Below are 16,006 nucleotides of genomic sequence, written 5' to 3'. Positions count from 1 at the left end.
CATTCATTTTTAATACTCCTCTGTGCTACACTGAATTTTTACTAATTGTAATAGTTACTGAATGAATAATTCATGAACACATACTGCTGGTTTTCTTTCTTATTTTTTCAATACTTATTTTTCTTATTTTGGTTCCGCGCCTTATCGAGTCAGCTTGAATTCTTAAATTATTTAATTTTGTGAAATTGACTCTAGTCTTTCTCTGTGGGTTTACAAAAACCACTCTTCGTCCTGATCAGGCGGTGTGTTCCATTCCTGTATTTAAATATTTTTATTAGGACTAGGTGCTGAATTTCCAGACTCTAATGAGACGGTCATAAATTTTTTTTATTTATCCCATGAATATAGTATATTATGTGCATACATTTCCATATATCGAATTATCCTTCTATTCTGTGAAAACCCCAACTCGGTCATTGGCGATTTTTGCATCAGTGTGTTAAAAATTTATATTCTCTAGTATTGTATTCAATATGCTCATCTTGGAGTCATAAATGATATTGAGCTATAGTTTTCTTCCCTTGTAATCAAGTTTTATTATTAGTGTTCTATCTGCTTCGTAAAATACACTCATACTGTGTTTTCTATTTCTGGGACAATTTATATGACATGAGAATTGCTTGTTTTCTGAAGGGTTAGAAGAACTTGCAGATTTCCATATGTTTGCCACACCTTCATGAGATGCATCTGATTTTTTAAAGTTTTTAATGTGATGGATGAGTATGATTCCCTTTCTCTTCCCCACCCCAACTCGGCTCTCCCACCGCTCCCCTACGCCTGTTCTTTTCCGAAGACTTAAGAAGTAATCACAAAATCCTTGATATTTCCAGCTGAACTTGGTTCTCATTTTCAGCCAACAGGTATTTCTTGTGTCCTTTGAACAGATGTTTCACAAAAGGAGAAATACAATGGCCAATAAATGTATGAAAAGGTGCTTAACATCATTAGTAGCCAAAGAATGTAAATTTAGACCATAGCAGAATGCCATTTCGTTGATCACTTTGGCAAAAGGAAAAAGAATGACAGCATCTCATGTTGCTGAGAAAGGAGGAGGGGCTGTGTGCTCAGGCTCGGGGTCAGAGCATAAAATGACAGGACTTTGAAAGGATGACCGGCAGCATCTCACAACATAAACAGGACACACTTCGGCATCTCAGGAGCCCCTGCAGAAACTCACCCCACACAAAGGCAATGGCGGGAACACAGAGAAATGTGTCAGGGTGTTCCCCAGTTCCTCGAAGCAGTAAAAAGAAATGGAGACAATTTTAAATATCCATGTAGGGGGACTGTCGACATTAAAATACACCAATATCAAATACAGGCTTAGGGCTGTGAAAAAGAACCAGGCAAGTCCGTATGAACTGACCTGGAAGGAGACCCAGGATATATTAAGTACAAGAAAAAAAAGTTCAAGAATATGGTCTTGAGGGCTGGCCCGGTGGTGCAGTGGTTAAGTTTGCATGTTCCACTTCAGTGGCCTGGGGTTCCCCAGTTCAGATCCTGGGTGCAGACCTATGCACCGCTTGTCAAGCCATGCTGTGGCAGCATCCCACATATAAAGTAGAGGAAGATGGGCATGGATGTCAGCTCAGGGCCAGTCTTCCTCAGCAAAAAGAGGAAGAATGGCAGCAGATGTTAGCTCAGGGCTAACCTTCCTCCAAAAGAAAAGAATATGATCTCGATTTTTTGAAGTATTATATATGCGGTACAGGACTAGGGAAAAATTCTAGAAGGAGATACACCAAGGGGTGAGCAGGCTTAGGCTCGGGGTCGGAGACATTGAGGTTGGGGGAGGGGAGACCCACACCTGCACCCTGCCCTCGTCTGTCCTATTGAAATTTGTTACAAGAGTCACATGCTACTTTCATAATAAAAACAGTAAAATAAAACAATAGCGAGACATCTTTGTTACTCATCCCTTTATCATTATAAAATCTCCAACCTGTACAGTAAGACACTGAGGGCAGGTCATTAATGCTGCTGAGCACATAGTAAGACAAGCAAAAGTCAAATAAATTAACGTTGTTAAATATTAATATTGTCATCTTTTTAGAAATTTACACATGACAAGTTTCTCTAACCTGTTATTTTGTCCTTTTGCGTCATTTTTATTTCAGACTATCTCTCGTATGCAGAAAATTCTTCAAAACTGGTTTTTGCCCAATGTGATACTCTTGACTTATGAATGCTATTAGTATTCATTATTATTTATTGTCATAATTGTTCCACTTGGATTCGAGTTGCATTATTTTAGGCATTCTGCTTTTTAGTTCTTTGCTCTCTTTTCACATCCCACACCGATAGGTGTGGTGACTAGGTTTGAGCTGATGTGGCGAGTGGCTTAGAGTGGCTGCGAGGACAGCCCACCAACGTAGAAAAGTCTTTGCTTTCTTGTCTGCACTCTACCTGATAAAGGACAGACACTGGGGACACATCAGAATAAGGGCTTAGAGTTCATGATACTAAGATTTTATGTTTAAAATTGTGGCCGACTGTCTCCCAGTCCTGGCCTGGAACAGCTCCTGGGGCGGGAACTCTGTCTCATTTGGGGGAGGGGACGAGAAGGAGGTGCGCTGGGCTAAGGCGCCGCAGAAGCAGAGAGAGCAACCGGGGTGGGAGGCCCGCTGGACGCGGAGCGCTGGGTCTCCCCGAGGTGGCCCGTTTCCTTCCGGTTTTAGTAAATATTCTGCGAGACATTTGTGATTTAGACACAGAATTAGAGGTCACATAAGACCCTGCCTTGTGTGTCATCACTTTCATAGCTTAGTTTCACGAATCCTCGTGTTTCACATTGATCACATCTCTGTTGTTAAAAACGGATCTTTTGCTGGGAAAGCTCAGCGCATCGCGCATTCTGGGAAGAAGCGGTCACAGCGCTTCGCGCCTCGCTTTGCCTCATTTCTCCCCCAGAGGGCGTCGCACTCCTCCTCTGGTTCAGGTTCCCTGATGCTGAGGGACCACGTCTGGCGCAGGCTGTGGTCCCCGCCTGATGAGGGACGGCGCACAGAGGCACCGCGCCCCCCCCCCGCCTCCTCTCTGCACTCCCGAGAGGGGCTGAGCCGGCGAGCTGTCCTCTCTTGCTCCCTCGTCTCTCCTCCGTTGCGCCCTCTTAGCTCAGCAGCTGGAAGCCAGAGAGCTCTTGAGATTTGGATTTGGGTTTAAAGGGAGGGAGGGGCTGTCTTGGATTAAACCCCTTTTGCCAGAGAACCCTGGAGATTCAGGCCCAAGCCTGGAGAATGGAGGTGCTGTTCTGCTTTCCCTTGTCTCTGGTGCTCCGTCCAGGACCCCGCGGGGAGGAGGTGTGGCTGGACTAAGGCCGAGGTCAGGCACCTCCGGAGTTCCTGCCAGCACAGCCAGATGATGACCTCCAGCCTGAGCACAAAAGCCTGCCTCCCAAGAGGTGGGGAGGCGAACACAGATGCGGGATCCTGATTTGAATAGATATTCTAATCTGGGTTCAGAAAATAGGTCCCCGTAACTGAGGGGCCCAGGAGGAGACACCTCTAATTGTAGGGGGAGTGTGAGCAGGGTCTCGCGGGATTTGGGGCTGGAGTGGGACTTCACATCCTCACCTTCTTCTTAGGGACTGGCATCACCCACATTCAGGGTCCCATCTCCAGTGTCACCCACTGGAGGTCAAGACAGTACACTGTGGTCAAAACAACTTCCCAAGGAGGAGGGAGGGTGACCTGGGTGGATTCCGGTCGGTGCTGAACTCATGGTGCCCCTGTCGGCTCCTTGGCGTTTTTCTCTCTTTCCTGGTGACAGTGGATCCCGGGCCAGAAGAGATGCAGCTTCAACTCGTAAAGAAGAAAAGAGACCCCACAGTCACTCAGAGAGGCAGCGACTTCATCTGCAGCCGAGGCCCAGTGACTCGGACCTGGGAATTCGTAAACATGAAATCCAGGGAAGATGGTGAGCTCAGAAGGGGAGAGGAGAGCTGAGATGGAACCCCGGGAAATGCCCGCATTATACAGGGCGTTTGAGGAATGAAAGGAGTCCTTTACATGCTCTCAGGGAAAGTTGCCCAGGAGGCAGACGTAGAGAGAGGAAACCACAGTTCTGTTTCTCTCATGTCAAGTCTCTGTCCTCGCTCGGTCACAATAAGGTGACAGACAGAGCTTTTTGCCCGGACTTCCCGTGTGAAGACAATGGATCAGCTTATCAGTTTCTCTCCTCTTGTCTATTATCCAAAAGCAACATGGAAATTGATACAAACACCATCATTAGAAACTGGGAGAGGGGCTGGCCCAGTGGTGCAGTAGTTAAGTTCACACATTCCGCTTCTCAGCGGCCCAGGGTTCGCCAGTTCGGATCCCGGGTGCGGACATGGCACCGCTTGGCATGCTATGCTGTGATAGGTGTCTCACATATAAAGTAGAGGAAGATGGGCATGGATGTTAGCTCAGGGCCAGTCTTCCTCAGCAAAAACAGGAGGATTGGTGGCAGATGTTAGCTCAGGGCTAATCTTCTTCTTCTTCAAAAAAAAGGAAAGAAACTAGAAGAAATAGGTAAAATAGATGAAAAGGATGCCAACAGCAATGGGAATGAGCAGGGCTGTGCAAGGAAAAGAAGAGGGGAGGCCGATAATTGCAGGTTTCAGAAAAAGTAGACGATGAAGGCAGGTTTCAGGGGAAATGCCCCTCTTCAAGGTGAGGGCATTCTCAAAGTGCAAAAATAAAACCCCTTGTTGAAATAGTGAGGATGAGGTGTACAGGTTCCACTAAATCTGAATTGGTTCCGAGAAGCAATGGAGATGGGACTAACTGAGGGCACAAGTGAGACGAGCCATTGGGAGGACGCAGTTTGTCCTCGAGACAGAGAGGAGAAAAGAGGCTACCTTGTGAATAGTCTGAAGACTGCCCAGTCCCGTCGCCCGGGGACACAGGAGGACTGAAATCTCGTGTAGAAGGCCCTAGATCAGAGAGAAGAGTTTCACTAGTGTGGGACACAGCCCTGGCTTCTCCTCTACTGGAATCTGCCATAAAGAGCTGGCCATAAAAAAAGCCACCAACAGAAGATCTACACAAAAAATATTAACTCAACAACAACCACCACCAACCCAAGAGAAAAATGGGCAGAGGAATGAATAGACGTTTCTCCAAAGAAGATACACAAATGGCCAATATGTCCATGAGAAGATACTCAACATCACCAATCATTAAAGGCAATGCCAATCAAAACCACAGTGAGATGCTACCTCACACCCGCTAGGATGACTGTTAGAAAAAACCGAAAGACACAGACAATAACAAGCGTAGGTGAGATTGTGGAGAAATTGGAACACTTAAACATTGCTGGTGGGAATGCAAAATGGTGCGGCCACTGCCAACACCACGTCGGTTACTCAAATAATTAAAAGTAGAATTCCCATAGGATCCAGCAATTCCACTTCTGGGTATGTACCCAAAGGAACTGAAAGCAAGACCTCCAATAAATATTTGTACATCCGTGTTCATAGTGGCAGTGTTCACAAGAGCTAAAAGGTAGAAATGACTGAAATGTCCACTGATGGATGAATGGATAAAAAAAACATAGTGTATATGTGTGTGTGTATATATATATACACACAATGAAATATTATTATGAAACAATGAAACAATTATTCAGTTTCATTATTTCAAAAAATAACAGTAAATATTATTGAGCCTTAAAAAGGAATGAAATTCTGACACACGGCACAACAAGGGTGAACCGTGAAGACATTTTGCTAAGTGAAATATGCCAGTCACAAAAGACAGATATTGTACGATTCCGCTTATGTGAGGTGCTGGAGTAGTCGAGTTCATAGAGACAGAGTCGAAGGATGGTTACCAGGGGCTGAAGGATGGGGCAGGAGAGGAGTGATTGTTTAACATGGTCAGAGTTTCAGTTTGGGAAAATGAAACAGAAAGTTCTGGAGATGGATGGTGGTGATGGATGTACAACAATGTGAGTGTACTTAATGCTGCTGAATGGTACACCTAAAAGTGGTTAAAATGGTCAATTTTGTGTTATATATGTTTTATCACAATAGAAAAATATACATTATAGGACAAAAAGGAAGACAGTAAAAACACAAAAACAAATGGTGGATAAAGAACACTCACCAGAAAAGTGTTGCCAAAAAGCCAATGAAAATCACAAGCAATTATTTTGCAATTAATTTTTTAGAAGTTAGGGAAGCAATTTCCTTTATAAAGCAAAAGCAAAAACCAGAGATCTGAAGGCTAAGGGAAGACATGGCAGGACCCCATGAGGAAATTAAGCAGTGTAGGGGATTGGAATTGGCCACCCCAAGCTATGTCTCTTTGGCATGAGGACTATTTTGGGCTGGTTACTTTTAAAAACTGCAGACAGGAGAGAAACTCTGAAAAGTAGAATTTACCTTCCCTTTGTTAAGAGACATTTGCATTTGTAGAGGAAATCTCCACCTGTAAAGGTGTCTCCCTCTCTGAACCAGGAAGAAGGGGGGGATGACCTTCTCTCTAGAAACTCTCATCAATGCAGAAGGCAAGGACTTAAATCTGCATAATAACCTGACTCTTTTCACTGTGCTTTTCTGGTAACTTCCCGTTACTGACTCCCCCCACCTCCAACATCCTCCTCTGTCTTTAGCTGAGGATGGTATTTAAGGGGAGAGCTTCCACCATTTTGGTGAGTTGCTCAGTTTTTCTGGGTCTCTCCCATGTATACACATTATAAAGCTTTGTTTGATTTTCTCCCGTTATTCGGTCTCATGTGAATTTAATTCATTGTCTGGCCAGAAGGCCCCAGAGTGGGTAGAGGAAACGTCTTCCTCCCCTACAGTAGAAACTGGAGCTTAGGGAAAAAGAGAAGAGAAAAGGAAAGCCATCACAAAAAGAAATGCTTATTGGAATTCACACAAAGGAAAGAGGACACTAAAAATAAATAAATAAGTAAGGGAAACCAAAGACAAACGTGAGCAAATCGAGCAAAATGAAATGAAAACAAGGTGCTGAAAGGGTTCAGGGAAAAATAAAAGAATAAAGGCCAAACTCCAGCATATGCTGATTGGAATCCCCTAAGAAGAAAAATGTGAACAGAACGAATATTTAAAGATAAAATTCGGGGAGTCTTTCTAGAAATCAAAGATCACACACCATGTCCTAAGAAAAGCGGTCGCACTGTGGTAGCCCCAGGCCACAGTCCGGCAAAGTTCCCAGATTCCACAGGGAACAAAGTATGGGGAGGGGAGCGTGCCCAGGTGGTGGCTTCAGACTTCCCAGAACCACCCTTGGCTGGGGGACAACGGGGTGGTGCCACCAGAGCTGAAGATGGACACCCTCAGGGGACCCGTGAGTGTGGTCGACAACTGTGTCATTTTTAAGGCCCCAGATATTTTCTTGGCATGCTCTTGGTTCTTAGGAGCATAGGAGAAAAGACATTTTGATTCTCAGTATCTGAGACTTACTTTTTAGAACTTATCTAGAAACTGATAAAGATTGTATCTTTTTAGCATTTTATTCAAAACCTACATACTTTTGACACATTCATTAGGAGAAATAGACACTTCAGATGAAAGGGGACACAAACCCCTCTTGATTCCACCGCCCACGATGCTCATCGTACAATCACAATTGACCGGCTTTTACTTAAGAAAGGACTTTCCATCCATTTTCTCCATATTCCCCCCAACAGCCTTGTCCGGAAGTGCGTTTCCCGCATTCGTAGCCCAGGGCAGCCTCGTTCAGGCGGGGAAAACGCTCACCGGGTCCTGGGTCCATGGGCAGCTCACAAAAGAGGACATTCAGTGGCCGGGAAATATGTGAAAAGGTGCTCCACCTCTTCAGTAATTAGGCAAATGCAAATTAAAGACACCTCGATAGACAGGCCTTTCCCACACAGTGGGAGTCACACGGTTGCTGTGCCCCGGGGTGAAGACCCGCCCTTCATCCACCAGGCACACCCCAGCCCCTCGGGCCTGGTGCCTGACCTCACGCACAGCCTTGCCTCCTCCTGGAAGCTCTGCAGAGCCCTCAGCTCTCCCAGCCGTGAGAGGTGCCCTCTCAGTCCCAAGGCAGGACCAGGACACCAGGAAGGAATCCAGGGGAGGGGACCAAAAAGGGGTCTGTCCTTCAAGCGTGGAGTGGCCAAGCTGTTTACAAATGTCCACTTGAGTCAGTCTCAGTTTCTCTTCTCTCCTCCTCTCTCTCTCTCTTTCCCTCCCCAGTGTGATCACCACTGCTCTCTTAGAGACATCAGAGAACTGTGTCCTGCTCAAGACAAGAAGGCAAGGTACAAATATCTCAACAAACAAAACCAATCTCCTGCTGGTCTGACTGCCAGCAACTCATTCATTCCCCTTTCCCAGCCCTAGGAATCGAGAAACTGGAATTCCCAGGTCCCCTGGGCTTCCTTCCCCCATGTGGCTTCAGTGTGTTTCACTGGAATGGGAGGGACAGACAATGGCCCCTCTCTGATTTCGGGCCTGCTCTGTGGGAGATTCCCCAGCAACACCAAAGAGTGGGCTTGGTGGGATGACTCACATGGGCTTTGGGAAGAGTCAGTTTTTGTTCAGAATATGTCTTTAAGGCTTCATTTTCTTTTTTCTTTTTTTTTTTTTTTTTGGTGCAGAAGATTAGCTCTAAGCTAGCATGTGTTGCCAATCTTTTTTTTTGTTTTCTCCCCAAAGGCCCAGAACATAGTTGTATATCATAGTTGTAAGTCCTTCTAGTTCTTGGATGTGGGATGCCACCACAGCATGGCTTGATGAGTGGCGTGTAGGTCTGTGCCCAGGATCTGAACCAGTGAACCCTGGGCCACCAAAGTGGAGCACGAGAACTTAACCATTACACCACCAGCCTGGCCCCAAGTCCTCACTTTCAAAAGATATTTTCACAGGGCATCAAATCCTAGGTTGACGGTTCCTCTAAGTACATCGAAGTCATCATTCTAGTAATAGAAATGCTCAACAAATAGTTCATTTGCTCCCTACGTTTCGCAGCCCCTTGCTATTGGATGAGGCCATGTGGCTAGTTCTGGCCAATGAAATGTCAGCTGAAAATGCGTGGGTCACCTTAGGCTGAGGCAGTAGATAGCCCAAGGGTGAATTTCCAGTTGTAGCAAACCATTTTCATTATTTGCAGATGAGATGACATGAAATTGACAGCATATCATCATATCACAATATGATATTGATCTATATGTAGAAAATCCAAAAGAATCTACAGGTAAACCATTAGAGATAATAATGAATTTAGTAAGTTTATTGGATATAAGGTCAATATACAGAAATCAATTATACTTCTTTATACTAAGAAACAAACGATAATAAATGAAACAAACAATTTATAATAACACTAGAATGTATCAAATTCCGAAGACGATATCCAGCAAAAATGTCAAGACATCTACACTGAAACTATAAAGCGTTGCTGAAATAAATGAAAGACCTAAATAAGAGGAGAGAGGCCATGGATTGAAAAATTCAGTATTGTTAAGAAGTCAATTCTTTCTAACCTGATCTATAGAGTCAATATCATCCTAATAAAAATCCTGGTAGATGTTTTTGTTGACATTGACAAGCTGGTTCCAAAATTTACATGGAAATACAAAGGACTTAGAATACTAAAGATAATCCTGAAGAAGGAGTTGGAAGATTTATCCTACTGGATATCAAGATTTGTTATAAATCTACAGTAATTAAAACAGTGGTGCTGCACGAGGCTAGACAAATAGACCAATGGAACAAACCAGAGAAGCCAGAAACAGATTGTGTAAGTTCCGTTGGTCTGTTTGTCTAACCCTGTGTTGGTCCCATCACTCGTTTACAACAAGGGCACATTGAAATGCGGTGGGGGAAGGGGGGTCTTTTCAACAAACAGCGATGAGCTTTTGAATATCCACATGGAAAGAAAAGTGAATCTTGATCTGTTCCTCACATCAGACTTGGAGAATTGCAGACATCAATGTTAAAAGAAAAACAATAAAACTTGTAGAAAAAAATCACAGGAGGTTGTTTGTGACCTTGGGATATGAAAATATTGTATGGGACATAAAAACCGCATATAATAAAAGAAAAAATAATAGCTTGAACTCGGCTGACAGGAACTTCTGAACATTAAAATATACCAGTAAGAGGACATCCAACATGCGTAGCAGCATTATTCAGGATAGCCAAAAAGTGGAAGCAATCCAAGTGTCCATCAACGGACGAATGGATAAACAAAAGGTAGCCTAGACACACAATATTATATAATTCTGACACGTGCTACAACACGGACGAACCGTGAAGACACTATGCTAAGTGAAATAAGCCAATCACGAAAGGACAAATGCTTTATGATTCTACTCATGTGGGGTACCTAAAGTAGTCAAATTCATAGACAGAAAGTGGAATGGAGGTTGCCAGGGGCTGGGGAGATGGGGAATGCGGTGTCAGTGTTTCATCAGCACAGAGTTTCACTTTTGAAAGATAAAATGTTCTGGAGCTAGACTGTGGTGATGGTTACATAGCATTATGAATGTACTTAACGTACACTTAAAAATGGTTAAGATGATAAATTTCACGTTACGTATCTTTTACAATTGAAGAACTGAATTTAAAATATATATATATATACCAATAAGAGAGTGAAAGTCAAGCCCCAACCTGAGAGAAGACATTCGTGATAAATATATCTAACAAAAGATTTACATGTATAAAATGTAAAGAACTCCTACAAATCAATAAGGAAAAGAACACAATAAAAATAGGCAAAAGACTTGGACAGGCACTTCACAAAAAAGGATATTCTGGTGGCCAATAAACACACGACTATATACTCAACATCATTTGTATTCAAATTAACGTACTGGAAAGTCGCAATCACAAAGACATCACTACATGCTTCACAAAATGGCCACCATTTTAAACAGTGACCATACCAAGAGGGGACGAAGATGTGGAGCCCCTGGAGCCCTAATACCTTCCTGCTGGCAGTGGAAATGGACGAAACCACTTTGGAAGACTGTTCAGATGTAGGCATTGAAGCTGAGCGTCTGCATGCCCTACCATCAGCCGTTCCACCAGTGAGCAGAAAACTAGGAGAAATGAGTGTATAGGCCAACGAAATACAGATTAATAAGGGTGGACATCACAGCTTTATTTACGATAGCCCCAAACATGTCCGTCACCATCAGGATGGATAAAAACATTGTGATAGGGGCCAGCCCGGTGGCGCAGTGGTTAAATGCGCACGTTCTGCTTCGGTGGCCTGGGGTTCACCGGTTCGGATCCTGGGTGTGGACATGGCACCGCTTATCCAGCCATGCTGTGGGAGGCGTCCCACGTATAAAATAGAGGAAGATGAGCATGGATGTTCTCTCAGGGCCAGTCTTCCTCAGCAAAAAGAGGAGGATTGGTGGCAATTTCTTCCTCAAAAAAAAAAAAAGGAGGAGAAAAAAAATTATGATATTCACAGAATGGAGTAATCGCTGGGGTAAGAAATAATGACCTATAGCTACATGCAACTACACAGATGAATCTCATAGATACACCTCAGAGGACAAGAGAATACACACTGCATGGCTTCATTTGTTTGAATATCAAGAGTGGGTGAAACTAATCAACGGCAATGGAAATCAGAAGAGAGGATGTGGCTTGCAGAATAACAGCCCCCTGAAACGTCCCACCCTAATTCCCAGAAACTGTGAGTAGTTACCTGTTACACGGCAGAAGGGACCTTGCAGATGTGATTAAGGTTACTAATCAGTCGACCTTGAGAGAGGATCAGGGTGGAACTACTCTAATCTCATGAGCCCTTAGAAGCAGAGAATTCCCCTGGCTGGAGGCAAAAGGAGACGTCAGAGAGATTCAGCGTGTGAGAAGGATTGAGCCTCAGCTGTGGAAGGCAGGAGAAGGAGATGAATCCTGCCAACAACACGAACGAGCTCGGGAGCAGATTTTCCCCTGGACCCATCAGAAACGATCCCAGGCCGGCCGGCTCCTTCACTTTGGCCTGGTGACACCCTAAGCCAAGAACGCATTCAAGCTGCCTGGACTCGTCACCTGCAGAACTGTGGGGTGAGAGGGGGGTGTTGTTTTCAGCTACAGAGTTTGTGCTAATTTACTGTGGCAGCCACAGAAAACTGACCCAGCGAGTATTGACCGGGAGGGAGAATAAGGGGGACTTTTGAGATTCCAGAAAATTCTGTAACTTGCTCAGGTGGACGTTACATGGCATATGCATATGTCGTCTGCAGCCACAAAGGGCAAGGAATGACAGGTACCACCAAGGCTACTTGGTTGTTTAAGCAATCAGAGTTTATTGATAAAGGAGAACAGAATCAGGAGCGAAAAAGGGAACAGAACAAGGAGCGGGGAAGCAAACAACAAATCAGAACTTACAACGTCCGCACCGCAATCAACCGGGGGAGTCCCAATAGATTGTACGGCAGGCAGGAGTGCTGATTGTCCGGGTCTGGGGCAGAGCGTCCTCTCCTCAGTGAGACTCCCCATTGTTCTGTGCCTGTGGCTCCCTTTTATCCTAAGGTTATCTGGGTTCTGACTCAGGGTTTCAGACATTTAGATACTTCGAGTTATTTCTTTTTGTTCCCACGGATGGGACGTTTCTATAGTCCGGTCAGGTGCCCGTCGGAGCGGCCAGCCCAGACAAGGAACATGACACAGGATGTGTTCTCATTAACCTGTGCCTTGGAGTCAGGGTCAAAGTGACCATCTTTGGCCCAGAGCCCAGACACATTCTTTCACGTAGGGCCCAGGTCCCAGTGTCCCCGGAAGGTAGAGAGGTCAATGAACTCTGTACAGCATATGCGAAAATTAATTAAGCTTACACTTAATATTTTAAAACCCAATTAAAAATAGAAAATGGGTAGACAAGTCATCGCTCGTAGCTGTTAAGTTATAGTGGTATTGCAACATGGTCATAGAATGTAGCCTGTATAATTTCCTTTTTTCCTAATTTATCTTGACTTTCTTTGTAGACAGTGCTGGATGTATTTTTACAACTGTTCCCTAAGCATTTGACAAAATCCATTCTCTGCTTGTTAGCAACAAATTTATGGGTGCATATCAAGTTTTAAATTTGCGTTATGCAGGAGGAAATGTTTATTTCCCCTTTTCCTATTTCTACGGCGGGAATTCCCTTAGAGTAACACCCCAGGCTCTTTTCATCTTCTCAGGGAGAAGGAGAAATTTATCTGTTAACTTTTGGAGAAGTGGGGACATGCATAGCTCAGCCCTTTCCTCCAGACTCTCCTTGGGATCTGCCCGCTTGCAGGAGACCAGGTGTTTTGTTCCGCTGCTCCAAGCCAGAGAAGGTAGGGAGGCGAGCCCACAGCGGAGGCTGGCAGCTGTCCAGCATGCCTGCACCTCGCAAGGAAAGCTGCCCGACTGTGGGGTGAAATACTCACATGCCCACGTGGCTTGCAGAGAAGGAGACCTCATTCTCCAACAGCTTCCTCAGTAAGTGAGTAATATTTGGATCTCTAGCTGCCTCCTTCTTGCATCTATCTCTGGGTTGCTGCAGTGGGCCAAGAACTTTGAAAAGTATACAAAGAACGTAACTTCAGGGGCAAAATAATCCATGGGGATTGTGTTGCCTGAGCCTAAATGCAGGCCTTTGGTCTTGAGGGGTTACAAAGTTGGCAGCTCACAGAGCCAGGTAGCCTTGTCCTCGTGAGTGGCTGCTTTTTGTTTGTCTTTTTACAGGACTAGGTCTTGGTTGATGCCAGCCCCTTTGGCCTTAGTGAGCCATGCAGCTGAGAAAATGAATCAGTTACAGGAAAGAGAAACTCTGTCTACAGATCTTGAGATATGGCTAGATGGGAGCGGGAGGCAGGGCTGCACACCGCACCTGTAACGTCTTATGTGTGCAGAACGTTAAATGTATCCCACACATTTAAAGTAAGTGTTAAATGTCCTCCCCATTTGCCGTAGGGCACTAGTGGGTATACGGACAGCCTTTAAATTGTTAGTGCCACTTAACCACGGAGGCAAAAGACTCGTACCATGAAAACTACAAATGATTGAGGAAAGAAATTAAAGACATAAATAAATGGAAAGATATCTTGTGTTCACAGATTGGAAGATTCAATATTGTTACAATGCTAATACTCCCCAAAGAAATCTACAGGTTCATTGCAATCCCAATCAAAATCCCAATGACATCTTTGGCAGAAATAGGAAAATACATCCTAAAATCCATATGGAATCTCAAGAGACTGTGAATAGCCAAAACAATCTTGAAAAAGAAGAACAAAGTTGAAGGATTCACATTTCCTGATTTCACAATTTACTGTAAATCAAAACAGTGTGGTACCGGCATAAAGACAGACACATCAACCAGTGGAATAGAATAAAGATCGCAGAAACAAACCCATATGGGGTCAGACGATTTTCAACAAGGATCCCAAGACCATTCGGTACGGGAAAGGCTAGACTTTGAAACAAGTGGTACTGGGAAAACTGGATATCCACATGCAAAAGAATAAAGTTAGACCTTTACCTAACACTATATACAAAAATAACTCCAAAATGGATCAAGGACCAAACACAGCTGCTAAAACTATAGAACTGTTAGAAGAAAACACAAGTCAATGCCTCACAATATTGGATTTGGCAGTGATTTCTTAGATATGAAATCATATCCAAGCACAGGCATGGCCAACAAAAGAGAAAAATAGACAAATTGAACTTTGTAAAAATTAAAAAGTTTTGTCCATCACAGAACGCTGTCAACAGAGTTAAAAGGCAACCTACCGAATAGGAGAAAATATTTGCCAACCGTCTATCTGATAAGGGTTTGATATCCAGAAGATATACAGAATTCCTAAAACTCAACAACAAAATAACTAAGACCGAGTAAAAGTTGGGCAATGAATTTGAATAGACATTTCTCCAAAGAAGATACACACATGGCCAATTAGCACAGGAAGAGATGCTGAACATCTCTAGTCATCAGGGAAATGCAAATCAAAACCACAGTGAGATACCACCTCACATCCATTAGGAGGGCTACTATAAAAAATTTTTTAAAAACCCACCAGAAAAGAGCAAGTGTTGGCAAGGATGTAGAGAAATTGGAACCCTTGTGCACTGTGCGTGGGATTGTAAAATGGTACAGGCGCTGTGGAAGACAGTGTGATGGTTTCTCAAAAAATTAAAGATAGAATTACTGTTTGATCCAGCAACGCCACTTCTGGGAATATACTCGGGAGAATCGAAAGCCGGGACTCCCATCGATATTCGCACACCAGTCTTCATATCAGCGTTTTTCCACAGCAGCCAAAGGTGGAAACAACCCAAATGCCCAGTGATGATGAATGAGTAAACACAACACGGTGTCTACACCTGAGGAAATGTTATTCTGCATTAAAAAGGAAGGAAATCCTGCTGCATGCTACGACACGGATGGACCTCAAAGACATTAGGCTAAGTGAAATAAACCGGTCGTGAAAGGACAAATATTGCATGATTCCACTTAAATAAGGTCCCTAGAGTAGTCAAATAAGTAGAGAGAGAAAGTAGAACAGTGTCACCAGGGGCTGGGGGAGAGGACATGGTGAGTGAGTGTTTTAAGGGGACAGAGTTCAGTTTGGGATGACGGAAAGTTCTGGAGCTGAATGGTGGTGATGGTTGAACAACAATGTGAATGTGCTTTAAAGCCACTGAGCTGTACACTTAGAAATGGTCTCAATGGTAAATTTTATGTTATGTGCATTTTACTTCAACTTAAAAAAAGAGAAAGAGAATTGCATTTACCCAGTTAAAAAAAATTGTTGGTGCCACGCATGAGTAGGCTGTGTTCATTCAGCTGCCCCAAATTCTGTTCCTCTTTTCTTCAAACATTATTTTGATGCACCTTCAGGACCAAGAGACCACGGAGGGACCGACACTGACCTCCTCAGGCTTGTCTGGGGGTTCCAAGGCATGCTTCGCTGGCTAGATGTGTTCATCACAGAAGCTTGCTCGTGGTTTTAGAATTCAGATACCCAAACTGGCGACTTCACCCAGAGAAGGATGGTAGACTTTATAAATCATTATTTTTTTAAAAGGAACGGA

This window comes from Equus przewalskii, chromosome 29 (assembly GCF_037783145.1).
Source record: "Equus przewalskii isolate Varuska chromosome 29, EquPr2, whole genome shotgun sequence".
Classification (NCBI taxonomy): domain Eukaryota; kingdom Metazoa; phylum Chordata; class Mammalia; order Perissodactyla; family Equidae; genus Equus; species Equus przewalskii.
The sequence above is the reverse complement of the archived record's forward strand: the minus strand, read 5'-3'. Positions refer to the sequence as shown.